We start from the raw sequence: 14,755 nt of genomic DNA, 5'->3' as shown, positions 1-14,755 counted from the left end.
GCTCAATAAGAGGTCATTGAAAAGAGCAAGGGCTGACATAAATAGATTGGTTGTTCTACTTGAACTATGTCCAGAAAAACAATTTAGAAAAAAAGTGATTTATGATGAGAAATGGACTTACTACTTTCATCTGTAAGACAATACAAACATTGGGATATTTGGTCAAAGACCTGTGACTACCTTTTATTTTTAATCTATTTTTTATTAAGTAAGTCTGGGAAAACACTATTGTACATCAAGGTAACAGTCTAGGCAGAATACTATGAATATCAATTATACCCAAAATCATTGTCCAAAGGGCAGTGCATTTGATAATATAAGATCCTTTTGAACTTTGATTTTTGAATGCATAACATAATTCCTGGTCTATTTTAGGTATTCCATAAATGTCAGTTCTAATTGTCTCAGTAAACAGTTTAAGTAGAGAAAAACAGCATTCCTTTTTTTCCTGTAACCTCTTAACAGTGAAACTTATTTGTCTATTTTTTTTCTTTTTTTTTAAATTTTTATTGTTGGTTGTTCAAAACATTACATAGTTCTTGATATATCATATTTCACACATTTGATTCAAGTGGGTTATGAACTCCCATTTTTACCCGTATACAGATTGCAGAATCACATGGGTTACACATCCACTGTTTTACATATTGCCATACTAGTGTCTGTTGTATTCTGTTGCCTTTCCTATCCTCTACTATCCCCACTCCCCTCCCCTCCCCTCCCATCTTCTCTCTCTACCCCCTCTACTGTAATTCATTTCTCCCCCTTGTTTTTTTCCCTTTCCCCTCACTTCCTCTTGTATGTAAATTTGTATAACAATGAGGGTCTCCTTCCATTTCCATGCAATTTCCCTTCTCTCTCCCTTACCCTCCCACCTCTCATTCCTGTTTAATGCACTTGTACATTGCTGGTGGGACTGCAAATTGGTGCGGCCAATTTGGAAAGCAGTATGGAGATTTCTTGGAAAGCTGGGAATGGAACCACCATTTGACCCAGCTATTCCCCTTCTTGTTCTATTCCCTAAAGACCTAAAAAGAGCATACTACAGGGACACTGCTACATCGATGTTCACAGCAGCACAATTCACAATAGCTAGACTGTGGAACCAACCTAAATGCCCTTCAATAGATGAATGGATAAAAAAAAATGTGGCATTTATACACAATGGAGTATTACTCTGCATTAAAAAATGACAAAATCATGGAATTTGCAGGGAAATGGATGGCATTAGAGCAGATTATGCTAAGTGAAACTAGCCAATCCCTAAAAAACAAATGCCAAATGTCTTCTTTGATATAAGGAAAGCAACTAAGAACAGAGTAGGGAGGAAGAGCATGAGAAGAAGATTAATATTTGTCTAATTTTTAATCATTCAAATATTTTCAGCCAAAAATTTATAAAAACATATAATGGAATATAAGCTTTTGAAGAAAATAATAATTATAAAAACCTGTCTCAACATTGATCTTTTCTCTCCCCTTCCAGAATGTACAGTGAGGACTCTCTCCCTAATCCAAGGATGTAGAAAGGCTTGATGGGGATGTCCTGTGCACTTGGCAGTTTTACTTGTCTCAGAGGTTTCCATTTCGTTAACTTCATACCCTTGTGGTTGAAGAGAAGAAATGTGACAGAATCAAAAACTATTAGAGCTGGGAAGAGCCTTTATACTTCATGTATTTTAATAATGAACATTTAAATGAGAAAACTGAGATCCAAAGAATTAGGTATGTTGCCACAATTAACAGAAGAAGCAGAATAGGACTAAAATCCAGGGTCTTACTTTTCTGGTCAAAGGTTTTTCCAGCAGTCAATATTGGAAGCTATATGATATGATAAGGAATACCACACAGAGCTCCTATTAAAACCTTCCCTTTACCTAATTAGATTTGTAAAAATTCTACCATTATAGCAGGGCACAGTGGCACTGCCTGCAATCACAATGACTCTGACTGATAAAGCAGAGGATGGCTAGAACACCCCCAGGTTCAATACCTAGTATTTTTTTTAAAGTTTTCCTATTTTCAATTGGAAAATACAGAAAGTTTTTGATAGTCTTGAAAAATGTCCTTTAATAGTACAGTTGTATCTGGAAGAAGAATTTGTTTATTTACATTAACAAAAATCTCAAATATTGACAAATGATTGCAGTCAAAGACATTAGCTTTAAGACTTGGATAGGCATTTTAGACCCTTTGTTTCAAAGATGAAGAGATTCCCATGTTATCTCAACCAATAGGGATGGGGACTTTGTGTGAGAAAACTCAGAGAAAGGGTCACCATCTAGCTTCAGGAGGAACAGGAAGACATTCAACACTAAGCCTAGAGGTCCTGGGAGCTCAAGGTAGCTCCAGGAACCACATCAGCAGGAATTAATTCCTTTCACTCCAGCTTCCCACCCCCGGTCCAAATAACTCCATCCAACATGAGTGGGTTGGCATGGTACCAAAAATAGCTCCTCAGATTATCCCAAGATCTGAGTGGAACTCCTTTTCTTAAAATGGTCTGTGGCATGACAGACATGTCAGTGGGACCAGGGAAGGACGTAGAGGAGTTACACAGAGAAGGTCAGAAAGGGTGAAGTAAGGAAATGGATAGTTGGATTGCAGGACCTATTTTTGAGATGCATCATTAGTTAGACGATTACAGTACTGCAGTTTGCTGATCATCTTTCCTGCCACTTAGAAATCAAGAAAAGCTATATATTGATTCAGATGAAAAAAAGGTCTTTCAGGCCCTGGTCAAAGGAAAAATGCAAACAGACTTTGTCTTCCAGGGTCCTGTCCCTTTCCATTTCTCTCCTTCATCTGACATACCCAGATGTGTTGAGAGCACAGTCTTGGATAGAAGACAGTTTGCCTAGGGTGACTCATTTCCTCTTCCGATTTAAGAGGACGAGGACATGAGACAACGTGAATAGATCTAAGCCAGTAACTTCATGGCAATGAGCTAGACCTCATTATCCCACTTGCATACCTCTGCCAAGTTAATCGTCACACTTGAGGATGTTATGCTATATGTTCTGCAAATTAAACTTTCTTATAGAACCTTCTACAGAATACTTTTAGAGAAAGAACTTGTTCTTCATTGCAGACTTAAAAACATCTTGTTCTGTAAACACTCTGAACAATGCTGCATTGGAGACCAAGCCTTGAACACACGAGTCTTTGGGGAACACTTCAAATCCAAACCATAACAACTTCTAGGAGTCTGCCCCAGCATTGTATTTTATCCTATTGTCTAAATTCCATACTTATATTTTAGATAGGAATTAATGTACATTAAATGTGTCTATTCAATTCTCTAATAACAGCAGGTTATTCTTCTGTTTAATAATATTACTTGGCTTTCCATTTCCTAGCTCTTACTTCCTAGGCTCCCATCACCTAATGGTCTTCTCAAGGTATATGCCCCCCTCTGTTATTCTTAAAGAAGATCACTTTCCTAATGTACATTCATTCTTCCTTTATCTATTTAACTTATGTACAGAATCACAATATTTCTAGAGGGGGGGTGTCTCTGATCTAACTTTCAGTTCCACCCATCCCTGACATCTGGACAATTAGTACTTTCATCCATGAAACATCTCATTATTCCAGTAACTCATTGATCTTCTTTTCCTCCCTAATTCGACAGAACATGTCATATCTTGTACTAAATTTATAACTGAGTTACATACATGTCAATTAATATCTTGGTCAGTTACGTCAATTTCTTCCAAGTAAAGCAGGAGACATATTCCTACCCCTTCATGACTGAATGTGAAACAAGCCCATTAAATACAAGGGAAAATGCAAAGACAAATAACAATAGCTAACATCTAATATAATACTTATGATGTGTCAGGCCTTGCTCCAAGTTCTTTTCATAGTTAATGTATTTAATTGTCATATCAACCTATAAGGTAATATTTTTAATCTACATTTTTAAATTAGTGAATAGAGACTCGAGAGAAGTTGAACAATTTTCCCCAGGACACAGCCAGAAGGAACCAGAGCCACGATTCAAATGCTCCAGAATGTAGGGTCTTGACCAATCGTCTGTATGCTCAAAATCACCTCTTCTGTATGCAAGCTCTCACATGTGTGCTGCTTTGTAATCCAGACCACAGTTTTTTCAAAGTTCTTCAGAGGGTGCTTTGGCTGAAGTTTCATCATGATGCATCCTTCACCCTTTCTCAGGCACTAATCCTCAGGGTGTGAATACCCCAATCCTCGGCAGAGAACAGAAGCCCATTCCCAAAACTATCAGCTCTGTGCCACCACTTGGAGTGCCCTGGTTGTAGCATTTCAAGATCTATAATTGCTGCCTTTGGAGCCATGGCTAATGACTCCCTGGCAGTTACCTTCTCTGCTTTTTCTACTTTGGCCTGTTCCCAAATAGCTTGAGCCTCTATTATATACTTTTGTTCTCAGAGAAATCTCCTGAGACTTCTTCTCCCTTAACCTTTGTGTTAGTCAGCTTTTTGTCACCGTGACAAATACCTGAGAAAAACAACTTAGAGATTTATTTTGGCTAATGGTTTCAGAGGTTTCAGTCCATGCTCAGCTGCACCGTGTCTCTGGGCCTGAGGAAAGACAGCATCCTGGTGAAGGGATGTGGCAGAAGGAAAACTGTCAGCTCATGGCAGCAAGAAAGCAAAGACAGAGAGGGTGGGAGCAGGGACAAAGCCCCGTGACCTACCTCCAAGACATACCCTCAGTGAGCTACTTCCTTTAACCAGGTCCCACTTCCTACAGTTGCCACTGCCTTCTAGTAGTTCATTGAGGTATCAATAGACTAACCCACTGATGAGGTCAGAGCCTTCATGATCCAATCACTTCCCAACAGCTCCAGCTCTGAACAATGCAGCATTGGAGACCAAGCCTTGAACACACGAGTCTTTGGGGGACACTTCAAATCCAAACCATAACAACTTCTAGGAGTCTGCCCCAGCATTGTATTTTATCCTATTGTCTAAATTGCATGCTTATATTTTAGATAGGAATTAATGTACATTTAATGTGTCTATTCAATCCTCTAAATTCTTTGTCTATACACACACACACACACACACACACACACTCACTCACACACTAAGTTTTGAGGATCTTTTCTATCACACAATCCTTCTAGCATAATGAACAACTTGTTAAAGAAGGTCAAGAAACCTTCATTGTTAGTGCCTTTGATTACCATTCAAAAAAGTTTCCTATGACCTATTACTTGTATATTTTAAAATTATAAATAAATTATATAGTACTTATTTTTAAATCCTTAAATAATGAAAAACTATCTAGTTTAATTATAAACAATAATGCAACTTTGACACAATATTCATGTTTCATATAAATGTTAAAAATTGCATATACTGGTTTACTGTTGCCCCTGGGCATTCATGGGGGATTTGCTTTATGATTTCCCAAAGATAATCAAAATCCATGAATGTCAACTTCCTTCTATAAATGGCATACAGTATGCATATAACTTATGTACATCTTCCTATATTTTAAATATCTAAAACAACACAAATGCTATGCCAATAGTAGTCATACTATATTGTTTAGGAAATAATAGCAAGAAAAAAAATACCTGTACATGGTCAATACAGATGCAATTTTTTTTCAAATGTTTTTGACTGTCATTGGTTGAATTCCTGGATGTGGAGCCAATATACATTATATAACTATGTAATATATATATATATATATATATATATATATATATAGAGAGAGAGAGAGAGAGAGAGAGAGAGAGAGAGAAATTCCCTGTTTTAAAACTTTATTTTCTTTGCTATAAGAGGCTGAAAGTACTTTATGACATTTTAACTCTAATGTGGATACTATGTTATAGATAAAAATAAGACCGAATATCTACCCCCTCACCCCTACCAAGCTCACAGGGTTGGGGGTGCACTCACAAGTGAGGTCTAAGATACCTGAGACACAGCATGTGTGGTTATCCTAAGTGCTCTAGTCCTTACTTCAGAATTAACAGGAACAGGCTGCCCTTCTGGGCCCTATTTGAGACTTAAAGAAAGGAAATGACTTTTTCTGTCTTTCGAAGCATGATAAACAGTACAGGATTCTCATTCCTAGGCATATGCATTCTGGGTCAAGAGCTAATCATAAGAGTTTTAGAGGATGCTATACTGTGTGGCATTAAAAGTTATAATTAATGGTATTTATAAGAAAAATGAAAATAAGATTGGTTTGCTGGCCACAAAAGTTTTTCACATCATTTTCAACTCCTCTCTGCTTCCCGCAGTCTCTCCTACTCCCCTTACAGCTGAATGCTGTTGAATAGAATCAAGAAAGTATCATGACTCAGTCCCCTGCAAATTGATACTCTCATAGAATTTCTCTGCAGAACCCACTGCTTGGCAACAAAAGAAACCATCCATTAAAATGCTGTCCAAATGGGTTATTTCAGAAATTTCAATCACTCTCAAACTTCGGGGTAGCTGTCCTTCGAAACAGATAGCCTACTTCACAAACCAGACTGGAATGATTAAGCATAGGCTTTGCTGCCTTCCTCCCGTTCCACACACACAGATTGCTTTTCACGTCATCTATTTCCTTCTCCAAAAATTAGAAATTGTTCATGTATTCCCAGATATACACAAAATCTGCCACACAGATTCTCTGGTTCAGTAGGTGTTTTAGTCAACTTTTTCACGACTGTGACTAAAAGACCCAACCAGAACAATTGTAGAGGAGGAAAAGTTTATATGGGGGCTCACGATGTCAGAGGTCTCAGTACATAGACAGCAGGCTCCATTCTTCAGGTCTCGAGGTGAGGTGATACATCATGGCAGAAGAGTAGGGCGGAGGAAGCAGCTCACGTGATGACCAGAAAACAGAAAGACAGACTCCACTAGCCAGATACAAATATATATCCCAAAGCCATACCTCCCACACCTCCTCCAGCCACACCCCACCTACCTTCAATTATTACTCAACTAACCCCATCAGGTGATCAATTTACTGATTGGGTTAAGGCTCTCATAAGCCAAACATTTTTCCTCTAAACGTTCTTGCTTTGAGGAGACACCTCACATCCAAACCACAAGGGTAAATGTAATATCTACCGTTCTTCAACTAAAACTGAAGCCAGCTTGAAGTGAAGCAAAACCCCAAACTTAATGAAAATTACATTAGTGAAGTTTTCAGTAGCAAGAGCCAAAGATTCTACAGCCATAGGGTACAGGATATGCATGGACTCAACCTAACAAATCCCAGAAAATAATAGGATCTTTCTTGTTTCTAATGGAAACATAGACAGTCTATCATTTTCTACTTCTCTTTACCTGTTGACCAGTGTTCCACAGTAGAAATTCCAGAGTCAGGCAGTTTAATTGACTTGCCAAGTTGTCTTTCTCCTTGTTGGACAGAGTTCTTCCTGCTGAGGTACCATGCATTCTGTTGCCCATCCCCAGTTCTCTCATGGGCCATCCCTTCACAAAGAACTGCCTACATCACTTCTCTGAATGTTGTTTAGAGATCAGTCTTAGGATAGGCCACTGGGCAGAACAGACTCAGTGACTCAACCCACACCACCATGAAACACCAAGACATGTTGGTGACATCCACTGAGAGTGCACCAGAATCCACACATGGACACTGGAGCCAAAGTTCCTAAGCCACACAGGGTTTGAAGAAAAAATGCCAGAATTCCTGTGTCCCTTTGTTCCTCCTTGTCCATCTCTCATAGCTCAAGAGTGAGATAAGACTACGCTCAAAAGTATCAAAACATAGTTCAATGGCTTTATACCTAGTTTCTTTTCAAAATTGAGAAAAACACCATTGGACAGAGATGCAGACCCCTGGGATCTTTTATAATTAATTTTTAAATTTATTTCAGTAGTTTTTAAATTGTTTTCTTATAAATGGTTGTAGTCTCACAAATAAAGGTCAAGGTTTCCTTTACCTTAACATAGTTATTGATACCAGCAGAAATAAACACAGGGGAAAAAAAACAGAACTTAACAGGAATTAAAAAACAAGCTGTCCAACTTTCCCTAAAATTTGAAAGCAGATTCAAAGAGAAAAGCAAATTAAAACAAATGGATTTCTCTCATTGTGAAGGTCATTATCTTTCAAACATAATAACTAATCTGAACTCTATTGACTTTATAACCTTTTTTTCCTACCTGCAGGTATAATAGCATTTAAGGTAGCTTACATCCTATTTGTGTGGCCAGTCATGCTCATTATGATGTTTGATAGCTTGGTTGCTGTTCTAAATTTCTGCACTAGAATAATCTCTGGTTTGGAATTATATAAGTTATACTGGCAATTTGCCTAATTTGTCTACATATTAAGTCAGGATTGAAAATATATATATATTTTAAACTCTTTAGTATCAATCTAATGGTTAAAAGCTTTGAAAAGTTTAATGGAACTACCAAGGATACTAAAAATCACTAGTTAATAAGATAAATAGTCCAGATGGCACCATTTCACAATAGCTGTTATCTGTCTAACAGATCTGTGTACCAGTTAGTCCACACTGGTGTTCCTGAACCTATCTATGCACTGCCTACAGCTGCTATATTCCTGTGACTTAACAAGCATCTGGACTAAAATAATTTATTATATTTTTAAGTAATTTTTTTATATTTTAAAGATTTTTATAACCTTAATTATAGCGCCCTATATCACTATTGATTATTCTATATTGTTGTACATTAATTTTCTTATTTTGCATTGGATTTCACTTTAATATCATCAATAAAATAAGCTGGCTTCTAGCATAGGGACAGAAATCTGGAATAGCTTTTCACTGGCATATTACTTTATAGATTATAAGACAAAGCCATCAAGCCTTCCCTGGTTCCTTCATTCCATTTGCTTTGATTTGGCCAACTTTTGTGAAGTGCCTCCATGAGAAGACATAAGAATGACCTATTGGTAATCAAGCTGCGGAACTTGGAATTCTCGTTGGTATGCAGGTGGGGTCTGGTGGTGACATTTACCTAAGACTCACTGACTTTGTAGCATGAATTCTGAAGACTTGAAACCTCAACTTAGAAAACAGCAAAGACCTTTAAGTTTGTTTGTTAAAGTCAAGTTCTAAACTTTAAAGCAGGGGAGGGAGAGAGAGAGAGAGAGAGAGAGAGAGAGAGAGAGAAGAGGAGAGGAGAGGAGAGGAGAGGAGAGGAGAGGAGAGGAGAGGAGAGGAGAGGAGAGGAGAGGAGAAGAGAAGAGAAGAGAAGAGAAGAGAAGAGAAGAGAAGAGAAGAGAAGAGAAGAGAAGAGAAGAGAAGAGAAGAGAAGAGAGAGAGAGAGAAGGAGGAACAGAATGAAGGAAGGAAGGAAGGACGGGGGAAGGAAAGACTAGCTATGTTCTTATGTTCCTCAGCATCTAGAAATATCTTTTACATTTTTTCAGCCTAATGTTTATTTCTATGTAAAAATTAAAGGATTTTTGTCTTAAATTAAATTAAAAGATCCTTGTTCCTTTACTTCACCTGGGAATTCCCACTAAATCTACTGGATTGTTTTCTCATTAGGACAAAATTGAAATATTATTCATTATAGAAAATTCACAATTAAAAGTGAAGACTTTGGTACCAGATAAGCATAAATGGAATTCTTCAGTTAGTATTTCCTAGTGATATCATTTTTAGTATGGATTTAACCTCTCCTGAATTTTTCTTATCCATCGCAAAAATAATTTTACTGCTTTTCTCTAAGGATGAAAAGATTAACATAAGGCATTTAGTGCAGCACCTGCCAAAAGATATATACTTCCTGAGGGCAAAACTCTGATTCTTCTCCTTCACTTCTATGTCCCAGCACACACATCAGTGCCTAGCAGGGACAGTTAGAAGTTTTTATAAAGACTGCCTGGAGGTTTCCCCCAGGAAACTTTAGAGTTGGGATCCTTCCAGCCAGTGCTTTGGACCTGTAACATTAAGGATACTCCATGCAATACTGCTAATGCTTCCTTTAGAAAAGTAAATCAATGAAATGTTACCTAGATGAATCAGACCCTCACAGAGGCCAAATCTTACTGCCATCAGGGCACCAGTTCCAGGTTGAATGATGTTTAGCAGCACTATATTGTCTTACCTATAAAGTCTGATACCCGAGAGATAGGAGATGAACTTGGGTGAAAGACTGCCCCAAGACCATGGGATTCCAGTCTTCTCAACATCTTAACTGTTGAATAATGTAAGAATAAGGCATGAACATAGTTGATATTTTGGGAGGGTGTGTCCATCAAAATTTAAGATTTATGATTCATAGACAAAGCTGTAGAAGATGTGAGTGCCTACAGCTTTCCTCTCTAACACACAAAATATATGCAGTAAAGATTTGTTGGGTCATTGAATGAAGGTCAGAGACTCCATAAATCATGATTAGTTAATATTGTACTCCTACTATTACTTTTATATTCCCATATTTACAGTGTTGATGAGGAATAAAATCAATGTTTCATACTATACTGTGTACCTGTACATTCATAAGTTCAAAGACCATCGTTAGAAAAATGGGCATTATAGAAATCAATAACAGGATCAGAATCATACAACTGTGTTTTAGCAAATTTTGGCCTAGATTGATGTATAAAAATTGAAAATTTTGAAATTTATTCAAAAAAGTCAAAGACTAGAAATTATAAATGAGCAATTTTATGCAATTTAGGGGGAAATTATTAAACATTATTAAATTATACCATTAATATTGAAACTACGGCATCTGGTTGTAAAGAAGGTATGACATGATAGCTTTGACAGATGCCAACCCAGAAAATCCAGATTTGATTACATTCAATATTATTCCTCTTAGAAAACTTTCATAAGCTTATAAAAAAATGAAATTTAGATAAATATCATACTCTTAAAAGTGAAAATTAACAAGCATTCCCATTAATATTTGAAAAAATGGTGGCTTTTGTTTTGATAGTAAAGCTCTATGTTTAAGCTTTATTATATTTTCATTTTTCCTATTGAATTAGACAATAATTAAAACAATGCAGGAATTAACACAAAAACAATTGAGATAAGTGTTCAGTAAAATAAATAATTACAAAATAACTCAAATTCAAGAACTCAGTAGTTAAAAAATTAAAGGGAAATATTATATGTCACCCCAATAGATATAGAAAACGCAATTAATGAAATCTGGGATCATTAATTTAGGGAAGAAAAACTCCCTGGGAATAGAAACAAATGACATTAACATATTGCTAAAAACCTACAGAAAAAATTATGCTTACTGGCAAAACATTGAATGGTTTTCCTTTGCAATCAGGAACAAACCAAAAATGCTTGCTATACAGTTTCCATTTAACATAGAACTGTAGGTCTTAGAAGTGCAAGAGTTACAAAAAGCACTGTCATTATTTGCAGTTACATGATTGTGTGCTTCCAAATTTCAAAAGGATATACAGATTTATCATTAGAATTGAGTCAAAATTACTTATATATCATCGAATATTAGTTGGAATTTTTTAGGAAAAGATAGCATTTGCAATATGCCATACCAAATTATGCCCAACTGAGAAATAAGTCCAATGAAATATATCTAAGATCTACAAGAGAAAATTTTAAAATCATATGGAGATATTTAAAATAAGATCTCACTAAACAGAACCACATATCACATTTGTAGGCTAGATATGTATAGAAGAACTTGATCTAAAATACACTTGGGAGGTCACAGGGCCTAGAATAGTTAAAAATCACCTGAAGAAAAACAAGGTAAAAGAATAAGTTCTTCTGAATTTTCAGATGTATCATAAGGTTCCAGCTATTCAGGGTAGTGCACTATTGACACCAAAATAGACAAATAGACAAATATCACAACATGAAAAGGAAAGAAGCAGGCCTATGTGTATATAGACCCTTGGTGATGGACAAAGTTGAACAGTAAGGAAAGGATATATTGCAATAAAGAGAAGTAGTTAAATTAATCATTGTTTTGACATCCTATGTAGCTATTAAAAGTGTTTGATTCAATGCTATGTTCTGAATTAGAAAGAGTGTTCGTCCATCTAACAAATATTTGGGGGCCACTTACTATGCACTAGTTATCATGAAATGTTTCTTTAAAAAATATGTTACTAAGTCAGAAAATCAAATTACAACATCATATGCAATTGTTATTTTTCTCCAACTCCCAAGTCACACATGGGAGTCCGTACAAAATCATGACCCTTTTCTCTCTCTGATTCCCTTCCTTCCCTCTTCACTTCAAGTCAGCCACACTGGTACTCTTTGCTTCTGTTAAACACTCCAGTCATTCATCTACCTCTGAGCTTCTGGACCAGCTGTTGCTTCTGCTAGACTGTGTCACATCAGAAATCCTCCTATCATACATTTTGGCAAAATAAGGTCCTTGTCCAATCCTTGAACTCATGTTTTCAGTGAAATTATCTCTGACCACCCAATTTAAAATTTCAACTTTAGTACCTACACTCCTATGCCCACTCTCTATTTCCCATTTTATTTTAATTATAATATATACAGTTTCCCAAGTCCTGTATTTTTCTTAATTATTTCATTATTGTCTGAATTTCACATTTTACAAATTATATATAAAGACAAAATAATTCTGGTTTTACCATTGCTGTACTCCAATATACTAGTGTTGGGATTACCCCTGGCATGCAGAAGAGTAAATACAGTGGTGTGTGTGTGTGTACACTTGAATGTCTCTGTGTCGGCACTAATGTATAGAGAAAACTCACGAGGAATAATAACAAAGCTCTGCACAGGTTATTTGGGGGAAGGAGCACTTTCCTCCCATGGAAGAAAGAAAAAGAATCGTCACATATTACTTTATATTTTTCTGTGTTGCTTGAATTATATAAAAAAATAACTTTCAATGTTCTTAAATCTTAAAACAGACAGATCAATGAGGTCAGCTAAATCCCAAACCTTGGACAATAGCCTTAATAAAACTTAAGTCACAAGGTATACTCAAGAATCCTAAAATACAAGCAGATGTTAACCTCTAACAGTTAAAAGACCTGTGTGGTTCAACATCTGTATGAAGGAAGCTACAGAAGACAGCAGGTCATCCACTGACTTGAGAACAGAAACTGAAAGAAAGAAAGAGAGGAGAAAGAGAAAGAAAAGGGAGGCTGGCCAACTGGTGCTCCCTCGGAGCTGAACAGGCTAATATAAGAAGACCAGCTGAAACTGGGTGGAAATTTTCTGACATTCCAACTCACAGGGAAGGGCAAGGGTTCTAGAGCAAATTAGAAAAAAGTTAGAGCATCTGAACTCTCAAAGGTAACTGGAGCTTCCTTATAGAAAAAGGTCTCACAACAAAGAGAAACTACTAAAGTATAATCCAAACTGAAAGGACAAGAAGTAATTGGTGCAAATGGGGGGAAAAAACAAAGACTAGAAAAGATGGAGGCATATCTCAGAAACTATGAGACCATATTTTTAAAATCATAATGTGATAGCAACAGGAAAAGAGGTCCCAGACTCCATAGAAATCTGTATTGCTTCCTAAAATCAAGAATACTAATTTCAAATTAAAATGAGCAAGCAAAATAGATCATGGTTCAATGACATACAAAATTATAACAATTGTATAAGAAGTGATGTAATATCCCTAAGATGAAAATTTTCCAGAAAATCATGTTTACCAAAGGAATACACTATATTCTTAGATTTCAATTGAGCTCATTGATTTCTGAAAATGATAAAGATATGAAGAAAAAAAAACATAAACCACAATTAGGAGAATACAGAAGTAAGGTAATTGAACCCCCCCCCAAAAAAAAAGCTATTGGAAAGAAAAGAAAACATAATATTTTCTATGTTAACATATATTCTATAAACCAGAAGAAATACAGGGTACATAAACACAACACATTGATTAAAGAGAAAAGGAAAGTGAAAAGAGAGGACTTCTAATAAAGAAATGAAGAAACGTAATGAGGATCCAGAATACATATAATAGAAGTCCCTGTAAAACAAAAGCAAAATTGTATTCTGCAACTGTATCAAAACCCAATTGCACCCAGTGCAGTGGTGCACACCTAAAACCACAGCAACTTGGGAGGCTGAGGCAAGAGGATCAAAAGTTCTCACAGCCTGGACAATTTAGCTGAAAACCTCAGCAACTTAATGAGACCTTAACTCAAAAAAAAAAAAAAAAATTAAAAGATTGGGGATGTAGCTCAGTACTAAAGTGACCTTGGGTCCAACCCCCAGTACTAAAATAAAATAAACCAAAAAAAAATCTAAATTGCATATTTAGTACTTTAATAACTAGGAACACTAGAACTAAGGAATATTTTTTGAGGAATGAGAAGACTTGAAAGGATATGTTACATATTCAGAAGAATTATCCAAAATAGATACATGTTTCAGAAAATCTGTTGGATATTGAATTAAAAGAAGTGGCTAGACAAAAAAAAACAACAACAACAGAAAAAAACCCAGCTCACTTATACATGAAAGAAGTTCACTGTGCCTTCAGAGTTTGGGTAGTAATCCTTTATTCCAGAAGAAAATAGAATACTAGTTTATGAAATCCAGAAAAGAAAATGTGACCTAAGAACATTGTATCCAGCCACACTGATTTTCAAGTACAAAGGCTGCAGGCAAACACTTGTCAACACATAAGAAATCAAAATCTAACTGCTTTGAACAATTCCTGAAGAATTTCTATGAGGATGAGTTTCAGATCATCAACATGACTAGAGAGATGAGGACTTAAGAACTAGAGGAGAGTTCATGATTAAATGGGGGCTATAAGAGAGATATATTATCCTGTGTGTGCTGTGCATGTGCTGTGCAATATGGATAG

General features: G+C 36.2%; 1 protein-coding gene across 3 annotated transcripts in view; it reads left to right on the top strand.

Annotated features, from left to right (window-relative positions):
• Pik3c2g (phosphatidylinositol-4-phosphate 3-kinase catalytic subunit type 2 gamma) overlaps positions 1 to 14,755 on the top strand; it is a 332,111-nt gene that overhangs the window by 248,207 nt on the left and 69,149 nt on the right. The gene's annotated exons all lie outside the window — the stretch shown is intronic.

Source organism: Urocitellus parryii, chromosome 5, assembly GCF_045843805.1.
Source record: "Urocitellus parryii isolate mUroPar1 chromosome 5, mUroPar1.hap1, whole genome shotgun sequence".
In the NCBI taxonomy this organism is placed as follows: Eukaryota; Metazoa; Chordata; class Mammalia; order Rodentia; family Sciuridae; genus Urocitellus; species Urocitellus parryii.
Note: the sequence above shows the minus strand (reverse complement) of the source record. Positions and strands in the feature narration are given on the sequence as shown.